This window comes from Erpetoichthys calabaricus, chromosome 1 (genome assembly GCF_900747795.2).
Source record: "Erpetoichthys calabaricus chromosome 1, fErpCal1.3, whole genome shotgun sequence".
NCBI lineage: Eukaryota > Metazoa > Chordata > Cladistia > Polypteriformes > Polypteridae > Erpetoichthys > Erpetoichthys calabaricus.
The window spans coordinates 291,563,710-291,577,477 of record NC_041394.2 but is presented as its reverse complement, the minus strand read 5'-3'; the positions used below and the strand labels follow the sequence as shown (position 1 = coordinate 291,577,477).

The window sequence follows — 13,768 nt, the reverse complement described above, 5'->3', positions numbered from 1 at the left end:
TTGACCTCCAAGGTTATTCCTCTTTTTATTTTTATTTTATTTTATTGTAGAATCAACTCTCGGCAGTGGCCAGAAGGGCGGCCGTGCAGCGCATGTGTGCGGGCGCCATTGTCATCCCTACTGATTTTTGCCATCACTTCCCCTACCTCTTCATATCTTAAATCATTCTTGAGGCAGATTGAAGACTTAAATGCCAGCTTAACTGAAAAATTAAGGAAAACATACTAAGTAATTGCAACACAAACACGAACTTCATCAGTTTTAACGTGAAAGGATGCTGATGAAAGAAGAGAAGAAGCAGGCCGCTAGGGTGGAGAAAAGAAGAGCTGCTCAGGAAGGAGCAAACACATCAACCTCTGAGCAAACGAATGACAAACGTACAGAGAAAGAGGAGGAAAACTAGGAATGCTCAAGTCAAGTGGATTCACCGCATGTTATCGTGCAGTTCGCCGTTGCTGGTATATATATATGTATTGTCACAAACCTGACTCAGAGTCATAGGAAGGTTTGGGGCAGCCACCCGTATAATTGGTTTCCTGGCTGCAAAGTCGTAAATTAGGTACAGCACTGATGTGCACAAAACTGAGTTCAAAACAGAACTGAAGTAATAGGGAAAATGTAGAGGCTTTTAAAGGGGAAGACAGGAAGTGAGATCAAAGGGGCCGGGCTCATGAAGGTCTTCAGCCATAGGTTGGAGCCCAGACATAATATCACAAGGGCCGGAGCCGGCAAGGACTGCTTCCATAGGCTTGGTCCTGGAAGTGACGTCAAGAGGACCAGGTGGAATCTCCTGTGAATGGTCTGCATGAAAGAGAGAAAAAGAGTCAGTGCACTCTGCCACATCCCGGTATGACTCCATATATATATGGTGAGTCACAAAATCATGTTAACATTTGAATGCTGGAAACAATTTATTCACAAAACATACTTCATATGTGCAAGATGATTTACAGGGATGTCTCGACCTGTTTGCCCTCATCTTCAACACATGTGCCATATGTGGCACATACATTGTCCACAAAAATTGTATATAAGCATATACATAGCAGTACCATTAGTGTTAACATAACTTTGACTCACTCTGTATATCTATCTATTATATAAAAAAAGTTTGGGTCGAGACATGATCATCTCAGAGAGACACTTTGAAGTCCCGCGAGACTTCTTGCACGTCACGCCCTACTTACAAACAATTTCTTGGAGACACTTTAACATCCCACGAGACAAGGAAGTGAGACAAAAGGACAGCTGCTGTACAGGCTTTTAAATGATCGTCGCGCAGCATGACATGGCAGATCATGCAGCAAGGCAGCAGCAGCTGCTGTACAGACTTTTAAATGATTAATGCGCAGCGCGATATGCAGATCACGCAGCTCGGTAGCAGCTAGCAGCAAGCAAGCAGCTGATCCGTCTTTAGCCTGCATTCAGCCTCCCCCCCTGCACAATGTGAGTGGCAGAGATGGGAAGTGCGCCCCCTTTGTGGGGTGGGTGAGCGAAGTGAGTAGGGGGCACAGCCCCATAGTATTATATTAAAAAAATCCTGTGACGAGACAAGTCTTTTTTGAAGAGAGATTTTTTTCAAGTCCCACGAGACTTGAGCCATAAGATTTTTTTATGTCACGCCCTCCTCTCAACCATATTCAACCATGCACACAGTATTCTCACCTCTCATTCGTGTGAATGCTTTTGCCAGACACAGTTCCTGCTCTCTCAGCTCTTATAAATTTTAATGTTTTCCTCACTTTAAGTTCCCAATTAAAGAAGATGTATTATGTCCAAATATTATTGAAGAATTTCATCACGAAGGGTTATAAACAGAAAAAATGAGTACATGGACAATCCTCCATCCATCCATCCATCCATTTTCCAACCCGCTGAATCCGAACACAGGGTCACGGGGGTCTGCTGGAGCCAATCCCAGCCAACACAGGGCAGGAAACAATCCTGAGCAGGGTGCCAACCCACCGCAGGACACACACAAACACACCCACACACCAAGCACACACTAGGGCCAATTTAGAATCGCCAATCCACCTAACCTGCATGTCTTTGGACTGTGGGAGGAAACCGGAGCCCCCGGAGAAAACCCACGCAGACACGGGGAGAACATGCAAACTCCACGCAGGGAGGACCCAGGAATCGAACCCAGGTCCCCAGATCTCCCAACTGCGAGGCAGCAGCGCTACCCACTGCGCCACCCCATGGACAATCCTAGCACAGAGAAATGATGAAGTCAAATGAATTGATGCCAAAAATGCCAATCTGTTACACAGCAAAATGGGTAAATGCGTATCAATAGACTATGCTTAAACAGTTGGTGGTGATCATGCAGAACATAAAAATATACAATATCCCAAAGAATATCTACAACCATTAACAACGTCCAGGCTTACAACAAACAAATTACTGTAGAAAGAAGGATGCATTCAAGAAAGGTAATGTAGTAAATCTTCCGTGGATAACATTAGACAACAAAGGAGATCTTGATATGCCATTCGTATTAAAACGTTAACAGTTTCCCGTTAGAATAGCTTTTGCAAAGACAATTAACAAATCTCAGAGCCAAACATTCAAAAAAGTTGTTTTATTGAATAATGAGAAAGAAATTAAATTAAATCACAGGCAGTTATACATTGCGTTGTCACAATGAAAGTCCGAATAAAGAATCAAAATTCAATGCGATATTGACGAAAATGTAATTGAAAAAATTGTTTTTACTGAAGTATTTGCGTGTTAATAAGCCAAACAGAATGAAATCGTATTACTCAACGAATAACTCTAATACAACATGAAACATGATTTACTTTCAAATTATTATGTTTTACTATTTTTTAATATGGTTAATTACTCACTGTAATGTAAAATAGTTAGTTCTATTATGTATATGTAACAATTCCCATGAAAATAAAAATCTGTTTAAATTGTACATCTGCATCCCCATACACGAGCAGTGGAACCGTAAGGAGGCTAGTGCATAACGCAGGCCCAGGGGTTGGCAAGTGAAGCAAGCAGGGGGCAAAGCCCCCTAGTATATATATACATATATATATATATATATATATATATATATATGTATGTACAGTATGTGTGTGTGTGTGTATGTATATATATATATATATATATATATATATATATATATATTGTAAAGAAAGCACAAATAGAGTATAAAGGTATTGGGGTTTCCGTCCCCAGATACTGTAGAAAACTCTTTCAGATCAGGTCAGTTCGTACATCGAACACAGACAGAGAAACAAATGACAGGCGGACAATTTATGGGGTGGGAATGGAAGTGGACATGGAATGCTGGGACGGAGCTGCGGTGGTAGATGGATGGTAATGACATCATCAGATGGGGACCAGAGGGAAGGAAGGAACTTGGAAGTGTCTTGGATTTTATCAAGTCCGGGTGAATTCATGGTGGTGTTGCTTCATTTTTCCTGAGGGAACAAAGAGAGAAAGGTTAGTACTCTTCCGTTGTCCCTTGATATGAGATTTCGCAGTGCTCATCAGGTCCTTAAGCCGCCCCCTATGCGCTTGTGCATGACATGACCCCCCCCCCCCCCCCCCCCCCCCCTCAGCAGTTGGGCGGCCCGAACCGAGAGGATGTGAACCCAAGAGAACATCAGCGTTAGCCTCGAGGTTACCCTGCCGATAAGTGACAGTGAACTTATATGGCTGCAGGTCCAAAAACCACCTGGTTACTCAAGGGTTCGATTCCTTATGAACAGCCATCCACTGAAGGGCGGCATGGTCTGTCACTAGGGTGAACTCGCGACCCAACAGGTAGTACCGCAATGTGAGTTACCGCCCACTTTATTGTCAGAGCCTCCCGTTCCACTGCTGCATGCCTTGTCTCCCGGTCCAACAGTTTCCGGCTCAGGAAGCATCATCATCGATGCTTTGGCTCAGCAAGGATCCTAGACCTGTGTCCAAAGCATCGGTCCGGATAAGGAAAAGAAGAGAAAAGTCAGGAGTTCTCAAAACAGGTGCTGTTGTGAGGGCCATCTTTAAGTCACTAAATGCCCGTTCCGTCAGTTCCTCCCACACCACATGAAAGGGGCTCTTTTCTTTGTCAAATTTGTCAAGGGGGCGGCTCTCAGAAAACCGAGATACAAACCGGCAGTAGTGGCTCGCTAGTCCTGAAAAAGCTTGCACTTGCCTCTTGGTTATCGGATGGGACCATTCAAGGATGTCTTTGATTTTTGAACACTGTGGCTTCACCAGCCCTCCTCCCACCAGGTAGCCTAAATACTTGGCCTCAAACATTTCCGAAAAAACACTTCCAGGGATTGATACGTAGCCCGGCTTTCGCTAGCGTCAGGAGGACAGTGTAAACCTGCAGCACATGGTCATCCCAGGTGCTGGAAAACAGTAGGACTGGTGTGGCTTCAGCACTCTGTCTATCAGACGCTGGAAAGTAGCTGGCGCCCCATGCAGTCCAAATGGGAGAACCTTGTACTGCCAGTGTCCGCTAGGGGTTTTCTCTCTTGCAGATGCCGTTAAGGGAATTTGCCAGTATCCCTTAGTCATGTCAAGACTAGTCAAATAACATGCCGTCCCCAACTGCTCAAGGTGTTCATCCACGCAGGGCATGGGGTACGCATCGAATTTGGAGACTTGATTGAGACGCCGGAAATCGTTACAAAATCTCCATGATCCATCGGGCTTAGAAACGAGGATGATGGGACTGGACCACGGGCTGTGACTTTCCTCGATGATATCCATGTCCAACATGCGTTAAACTTGTAATCCTACCTCCGCACATTTTGCCTCCGGGAGGCGATAGGGCCGTACCCTTACTACCACCTCAGGGTCCGTCACGATGTCGTGCTGAGTCAGCGAGGTGCAGCCGGGTGCCTCACTGACCACTTCCGGAACAGACAGGATTGCAGTTTCCAGCTCCTGTCGCTGGTGGGGAGTCAAATTATGGCCGAGGTTAAGGACCGATTTTTCCAAGAAAAGGGAAAGGGCTGGGTCAGCGAGGGGGCGGTCTTCCCTGTCCCTCCACGGCTTCAGTAAGGTGACGTGATATACCCTTTTGCTCGGTCGAGGGTTCGGTAGTTTTACCAAATAATCGACAAGCCCTTTTCTCTCTTTAACCTCGTAAGGGCCAAGCCAATGAGCCAACAATTTAGAGTGGGAAGCGGGCACGAGCACCATCACTCAGTCTCCCAGTTGGAACTCCTGCAGAGAGGCGTTTCTAATATAATTCCACTCCTGCGCTGTTTGAGCTTTTAACATGTGCTCTTTTAGCAGAGGTCAGATTTTCGCCAATCTATTGCGTAACTGCTCAATATATTCCAAGATGTTGGTGGAGGGAAGTGCCTCCCCTTCCCAACCTTCTTTCAGAACGTCCAAAATACCCTGGGGTTGGTGTCCGTATAATAGTTCAAAAAGGGAAAAATCCCATGGAGGCTTGCGGCACCTCCTGATATGCAAAAAGTACAAGAGGTAAGAGCTGGTCCCAGTTCCTACCATCCGCACTGACTACCTTGCGGAGCATCTGTTTAAGAGTTTGGTTGAACCTCTCCACCAACCCGTCTGTCTGTGGGTGATAAACAGACGTTTTAAGATGTTTAATATGGAGAAACTTGGCAACCTCCCTGAACGTATCCGAAGTAAAGGGTGTACCCTGGTCCATAAGAACTTGTTTGGGTATACCCACTCGGGCAAAAAGTCCTACCAATTCCTGTGCGATATTCTTAGTATTAGCAGTTCGCAGGGGAACCGCCTCTGGGTATCAAGTCGCGTAATCGACCAGAACTAATATGTATTTATGGCCTCGTGTCGAAGGCTCCAAGGAACCTACCAGATCGATACCGATCCTCTCAAAGGGTACAGCAATGAGGGGAATCGGAACTGGAGGAGCACAGCCCCTCCTGGGAATCTGACGTAGCCGACTCTCCGAGCAGGACTGACAGAAACGTCGGACCTCCTCATTGATTCTCTAATGTTTTTCGGCCCCGAGATGGGCGCCTAAGAGGTGGGTGTGCGCTAGCTCTCAGACCTCCCGCCGGTAGGTCCACTGAACTAACAACAACTTTCTGACCTCACCTTCGTGTTCTGCTACTCGATACAACAAATCATTGTGTAGAACAAAGTAAGTTCCCGGTGGTGGGGAATCTTCCGATGATGGCCCGTCGACGGAAACAATGGCATTCCTGGCAAACTGCAGAAAATCACCGTTCCACTGTTCTCTTTTAAATGAAGCTGACCTGGCCAAAACTGGAAGTCTAGGCCAATGAGCGGATCTTGTGGGAGGACCGGGTTAGGGGTCATCCAGCCCAGATCCGTTTGTACTTCCGGATCAAGGTCCATCACAGGAGAGTCCCCCTCCCGGCTATCCACATCATCAACAGTCGCTGAAGAGCACAGCGTGGGAGTAGCTGGGATGGGTCCTTGCACCTCCATAATCAGACTCAACCTCTTTCTTGGAGTGGTTGCTAGCCTACCGCTTTTGCTTTCAAACCAGTCTTATCCCAATATAACCAAGAAGGGGAGCTCTGGCAGTACAGTGACAAGCGGTTGTTTTGGGTCACCCTTCCAAGTTATGAAGCACTTCGCGGACCTATATAACCTGGTCTCCCCATACACACAAGTCACACTCATTTTTTGAGGTAACCACTGTCGCGGTAGAACATAACGGCAAGCAACAATGGTGATATTGCTCCATGAGTCAAATAATGCCATGACCGAGTGCCCATTTACCAATACCACTCCTGTGTTTGGAACAGCCAAGGGATTTGACAGAGCACAATACCTCTCTCCTCTGACCCAGGTGCAGTCCATCGGCTTGACATTCAGCGGGCAGGCGGTGAGAATATGTCCCAGCTCCCTGCACTTGAAACAGCGTGGCGGGCTGGGCACCTTTTGTTTAGGTCTGACCGGAGCCTCCACAGCGCGATGGGTGGGCTCAGGGGTAATGACATGTCCCAGTCGGACCCCGTGAGCAGACCTCTCCGACCCCCTGGCTTGGTTCCCCACCAGATGGCGCTCTAAGACCTCCAGAAGGCCGTTCATATCCTTGTAAGGATGTCGGAGGACCTGTTAGGCGAGGTAGTCCGGCATGGCATTCACGAGACCCTCACAGGCCACCTGCTCCACCACCTGGCGCACCTGGTTTATGTCTGGCCGTAGCCAGTGCCCCAGCTTGCCCCAGAATTCGAACACCTGGGCCCTGGCTGGGTGATCAGGGTCAAACTTCCAATGCCGCCATTCCCTTGCCTGCTGGCCCAAGGCTAAGCCGTAGCAATTCAGAATTTCGGCACTCAGGAGGTCATAATTGGTGGCTTCCTTCTCAGGGAGGTCATGATAAGCTTGGCGCACAGCGCCCTTCAGGTATGGCGCCAGTATGGAGGCCTATTCCGCCCTCAGCCACTGATTCCGAGAGGAATCATAAGGTACGATTCAATATCATCCGACTCCGCGAGCGGGACAATTGGAGGAGGTGGAGGCTGAGCGGGCTCTGGGTTTACCACTTCCGCTGCTGCCAGCCGTGTCTTGGTCTCCACCAGCTCCCCTTTAGTAGCTACCTGCTCCAGCTTCAGATTCATGGTTGTCAAGACCGCGTTCAGATCCTGCCCTTCCAACATTTTTCAGGCTTTGGATCCTGCCAACTACACCACTGTAAAGAAAGCACAAAGAGAATATAAAGGTTTGGGGTTTCCGCCCCTATATACTGTAGAAAAATCTTTTAGATCAGGTCAGTTCATACATTGAACACAGACAGAGAAACAAATGACAATTTATGGGGTGGGAACGGAAGTGGACACGGAATGCTGGGAAAGAGCCGCAGTGGTAGATGGATGATAGTAACATTATCAGATGGGGACCAGAGGGAAGGAGGGAACCCGGAAGTGTCTTGAATTTTATCGAGTCTGGGTGAATTCACAGCGGTGTTGCTTCGTTTTTTCTGAGGGAACAAAGAGAGAAAGGTTAGTACCCTACGGTGGCTCTGAGGGGCAAAACACAAACACAAAATCAACAACAAACCAAATGAAAAAACAAAATATACAAAAACACAATGAAATTAATTAATATATGAAAACATGAAGTCAACAATAAACAGTGAGGGCATAAACTTAGCAAATAGTGAGAGCATGAAATTAACAAAAAGTGAGAGCGTGAAATTAACCAAAAGAAAGAGCGTGAAATGAACAAAAACGACAACATGAAATCAACATTAAGAGGCCGCAACATGAAATCAACAAAAACTGAAAACGGAAGTGAACTTCACAACGGAAACAGCATTTTGAAAACGGAAATGTCCACACAGGAAATGAGATTTTCAGAACGAAATCTGTGCATGCTTAGTTGGAAGAGAAATCTGTGCAACGGACTAATCTTCAACTGATCACATTTAAAGGTGAAATGCAGAATATGCTGTATTTTTAAACGTATATGTTATACTGTATACATGCAGTGTGGCGACTGCAAGGGTCTGTAAACGTTTATCTCCTGAGCATTCAACGTGTTAAGTGCGGGAAAGTCCGCTTCAGCGAAGGGTGTTCATGGTTGGTTGTAATAACTGCCCAGATTTCATACGAAACGACGAACATAATACTGGTTGTTCTTGTTAAATATATACCTTTCACAACTACAGTTTTTGTGACTTCCTGGTAATTAAAAAACGAAAACGTTTCTTTGGGAAACTGAGCAAAACGTTTAACATCTTCACAAACTTTTAAAATAAAAATGTCAAACTTGAACTAGATAACTGCGGCTACTCCCTGTCGTGTCGGCTTCTTCTTACTCCTCGAGAAGTGTTATTAATAGGATATTTTCTTATCATAAAGTTTCGAGTGCGGAAACGCGCATGGATTTCTTTATCTTTATTTGGTTGTGGGTCCCATTTTGTGGGTCGAGTGTGCAAACACATGTGGTATTGCAAACACGGGGGGTATGGACGATGCGGTAGGTGGCTTTGGGTCCCCTACGAGGTCAGAGCACGAAGTGTCCGTTGTCATCCATCAACTGAAACAGAGAGGTCCTGCTATTGGGTTTACCATTTATTTTACTGTTTTGTTACAAATGCTTTACTTCTTCCTGTAACAAACATTCTCATTCTCCAAAGGCAGACAATGTTTTGTCCCTACTGTGGCAGTCAGCTGGGCACGGGCGCGGCGCCAGCATTTTGTTCTACCTGTGGGCGATCGCTTGCCTTTCTGCTGTCAGGTGACCAATCGTCCGCGGCGCTGGGAGGACCACCAACAGGTAATATGTCTCTTGCATTTAAGTATATGTATTTTTTTCGCTACAGTACTTTGTGCGTGCTAAAGCGAATAACCCTTTTGAAAATGTTTAGGACGTCAGCATCCTGAAAATTCTCCAACACTGACGGAGTTTTTTCGTTTCAAAGAAATAAAAAACAAAGAAAGATCCGTTAATTTTACCACTAAAAGAAAGTCTCAGAAGGATGCAGTAAGTTGTGTACAGGTACGTCTGAATATTTTAAATATTATACGCGTGAAATATATTTTTTAAAAATCTGTTCAATTACCAATTAAAGGCATCGTTATTTACGTGCGTTTTACTCATGTATTTTTTATAAAACATATGAATGAATGTATAAATTAACACAAATACGTTTTTTCAATTCTGATTGTAATTTCGCAGTTCTAATCTAGTTTATGCAAAACTACTTTCTTTTTATTTATTTTATCATGTTGTTTCATTATTTCTTTTTTCTGTACGTAGATTAATGTAGGAATTATGAGGGAGTGTGGAGGAATGTTAAAAAAAGAAAGAGGCAGGACATTACCACTTCGAATTTCTTCAAGAAGTTCCAAAAATGAACTTTTGCATGCCGCTGAGACAAAACTCTGCACATTCAACAATGATTTACCACCAGGCCCATATGTGCGTTTGTATGCTGATGGGAGTCTTGTTAATAAAATACCAGGATCTGCAAATAATTTTATACTGCAAGACTACAAAAATGAAATTGGCAAACAATTTAACAGAATAACATTCTTCATCTGCCCAGAGGCTGAATACAATAAATTAGGTAGGTTCAGAATCAATCAATATTTAAGTATTTGTGTATATTTAATTACAAATCACAGTTAATTTTTAAAAGTTAATTGTTCTGTAAATAGTAGTAAAAATAACTTATACAGTTTGATGGGTTGATTAATTCCTACTTATGCAAAACTTGTGACAACCTGTTTAAAAATGTAAAAAAATTGCATTTTTCATAGTTTTTTAAGGATGTATCTAAGTATGTTTATTACTTAAATGACTATCAAAAAAGAAAATAAATATAGTGGTTTTTAGTGATTTATTTGAAAATATATGCATGATGAATTTGAGCATCTTGTACATTATTATTGAGTATATATAATCAACTGTTTAGGATACAATTCTGCATTTTTAGTTGTTGGTTAACTTTTAATTATTTAACTAATATTTTTGCAGAAAATGACAGTAGTGATCCTGAAGAAGTGACTATTCATCCAAAACATAAAATAGAAGAGGACTTTCTCAATGATACCATGGTACACAATTAATTAATTAATAGGTTTATTCATTTATAATCACCACAGCTAAACCTTTCATAGTGAAATGTAGTGTAAGTAGCACTTAAAGTAAAACAGTTGTCATAATGTTTCACCCAAATGTTCTGTATAAACCGCTAACTAGCAAGTGTATTGTGTAGAAACTCAGTTGCTGTTTTTTTTGTAATTCACTTCTATCTTTCAGCTTTTTGTCCACAGCTCCCCCAGGGAAAAAAATGAAAATCTAACCGCAAGGAGTAAAGATGTGGTAAATCTGAAATATTTATTCATGCTTATCTTGTGTTTACAGTTTAATATTTTTTTCTTATCTTTGATTACTTTATACTAATACTTTGATATACTTTACTGATACATATACTATCTACCTTGCTGCTTCATGGTGACACTAATAATATATTTTTGCAGCAATCTTGTTGTATTAAAGAGGAATTTAATAACCTTTTGCACTAAAGATAAAAAAAGTTGGAATTTAATTGTGTCTGTCCACACCAGGATTAGAGGGGATGGACTAGATTGGGATTAGATTGTATTTCATTCATTGCTGGTTAGAGATCTGGTGTTCAAATAAAAGAAGTCTTTGTGATTAATTTGGATAATTTTTGAGAAAGGCCTGGAGTTTTCAAGAAAGATGGTTTTCATCCTGACTAGAGAGGATCTTTTAATTTATCTCAAAATATGACAGCAAAACTACCTGGCTGACTGATCAGAGTTCAAACCAGGACACTTCTTCTTATCATCACAGACAGTTGTCTATCCCACTTGTATGTGGGATGCTATGGAGCATTTTTAAATTAGCTACTTTAGCAAAATCTAAATTAATTAATACTCAGATTATAAACAGCATAATTAGACCAAAAGTTATAAAGAGATTCTCCACTAGGAGTGACTGCATTAGTAACAATTTCAGTTAAAACAAAAAAATATAACAGTAGTTTAAAACCATGTTTGCAGTTTAAGATGCTGGTTGATACAAATTCTCACTGACTGAATAGTTGTTTTCATCTCCTCTGTTGTTAACTGGCCATAGTTCAACAATTAATCAAGGAACAGATAGTGCTGAGCTCTGTTTATGTTAATAAGTTCCAAACCGCTTTTGTGTTTTTATGTACTCATATTATTATTAGAAAAATTGTAATTGCATTTTACCTGGAAACTTGACACAGAGCTCAGTGTCTGCACTTAGTTAAAAGTGCTGTACACAAATGAAAATGTAATTCAGTTCAAATATAGTATAAATAAATTACTGTAACTCTGTGCCTGCTGTGTTTGTTACTTTAAGCTGTTTGATTTTCAGTTTCTGTTTTAATAGATGTCTTTGATTAATCCTGTATCAAATGAAAAGCAAAATATGGCAAGCACATCATCAAAGGAAGTTTCCACAAGCTGCACTAGTGTTAGTACGGGTGCACATTGCTACAGGTATTATCAACAATGCTACCTATATAATTTCTATTGAATATGTTGCTGAACAAAGTGTTTTATAGTATCTCAGTTGTTAGCATGAATACCACTTAAAGTACATTGCAAACCAGGCAATTTACAATTAATAATGTCTTTAATGCATACCTTAGGACACAAATCATCTTCAAATGTAACATTCAAATTGGAGGATACTCTTACAAATGTAATATATATGTAAATAATCATGTATTCATGTTGATTCTAGATGAAAACAGGCCGTTCAGCTCAACAAAGCTCGCAAAGTAAAAACACATTAAGTTGAGTTTTGAAAGTCTCTATAAAGTCCCACTGTTTACCACACTACTTGGTCACTTATTCCAAGTGTCTGTGATTCTCTTTGTAAAGAAAAACTTCCTAATGTTTGTGTGAAATTTACCCTTAACAAGTTTCCAACTGTGTCCCTGTGTTCTTGATAAACTCATTTTAAAGTTACCGTCTTGATCCACTGGACTAATTCCCTTCATAATTCTAAACACTTCAATCAGGTCTCCTCTTAAACTTCTTTTGTTTAAACTGTAAAGGCTCAGCTCTTTTAATCTTTCCTCATAACTCACCCCCTGTAGCCCTGGAATCAGCCTAGTCGTTCTTCTCTGGAGATTTTGTAGTGCTGCTATGTCCTTTTTTTGAATTTTATTAGTTTATGTAATAGTGTTGTACATTAGCCAGATTGTTACTTATGGGCAAAGTAATAATAAATGTAATTTATTTAAAATTTCTTACAATATAAAAATACAATAAGATAGGAAGAACAACACAGTAAACAGATTTCATGGGGGGGATGGTCCTGCTTGTCTATAGGCAAAACTTTGAAATTCATCACTTTTACTATTGATCCTTATAGCTCAATATGAAATGGCTTTCTTATTTTTTCCAAGAACATATACAGAGGTTTATGCTCCAATTCTAGTTGAAAGTGACACTAGTAGCTCATCAGAAGATGAATTTGCTCACAATGTTGATTGGTAAGTTTCTGTGGTAACACTTTCTCTTCCAGTCTGAATAAATGTAGTTAATATGGTAATTATTATTTAATAATGATTTAATATCTGTTTCATTTATATCATGTGTTCTTTAGAACAACTCATGGTTATCTTTGTGTTTATACATATTTTGTGTAAATAGAAATTTTACAATGTAATACTTCTAATAGCTTTTTTTTTATATTTCATATTATGTAATGTTTTAAACCATACTTTTGAAATGGTTTGACTTGAACCTTGTTAATGTTGCTTCAATGAGATGTACCATTGAAGTGCTCTTGTTGTTATTAAACAAAAATTTGTAAACTTAATGTTCATTTTCAAATAAAATATTATGATGGTTGACTTCAATTTCCAGTTCAATTATAATTATTTTGGTAATCGACTTTTGAACAGAAACAGTCTATCCTGTTTAACCTTTCCTGACACTTAATAAAGTTCAAGAAGAAAAAACATTTAATAGTTTAACTACTGTCAACCTTTAATTGTACATCAGTAAGAAAAAGAAAACACAATATTTCAGTACATCTTACACTATTCAAACTGCCAAGGTACTTATAGTTTACAGTCCTGTTTAAGGATTTTATTACATTATTTAACACCATTGTAGCTGAACCTCTCCAAAACAATGTATCCAATGCAAACTTGGACAATTGTACAGCCTCTGATCTGACTTTCTGGGGAGCAGATTCTAGGCTGTGGAACAGGGTAGACATGTAAAAGAGTCCCTGCTTAGAAACACGGGATTGCCTCAGGGACACTTTCTCTCTCCAGCCATTTGCTCTTTGTACAACAATGACTGCACCTCTA

General features: G+C 41.3%; 3 long non-coding RNA genes across 3 annotated transcripts in view; 2 read left to right on the top strand and 1 right to left on the bottom strand.

Moving 5' to 3' along the window:
• Positions 1–3,082: 3,082 nt before the first annotated feature.
• LOC127527140 (uncharacterized) overlaps positions 3,083–13,768 on the bottom strand; it is a 37,670-nt gene continuing 26,984 nt past the window's right edge. Inside the window, exons 2-3 of the long non-coding RNA XR_007934448.1 lie at positions 7,533–7,624; positions 3,083–3,437 (exon numbers count right to left, since the gene is read on the bottom strand). This is a non-coding gene — a long non-coding RNA (uncharacterized LOC127527140). The remainder of the gene's footprint in view (positions 3,438–7,532; positions 7,625–13,768) is intronic.
• LOC127527139 (uncharacterized) lies at positions 9,188–10,481 on the top strand. Its single transcript, XR_007934445.1, has 3 exons — positions 9,188–9,435; positions 9,697–10,006; positions 10,417–10,481. It is a non-coding gene; the product is annotated as an uncharacterized LOC127527139 (long non-coding RNA).
• On the top strand, positions 10,701–13,009 carry LOC114662877 (uncharacterized). The gene is made up of 3 exons (XR_003718034.2): positions 10,701–10,764; positions 11,827–11,936; positions 12,854–13,009. It is a non-coding gene; the product is annotated as an uncharacterized LOC114662877 (long non-coding RNA).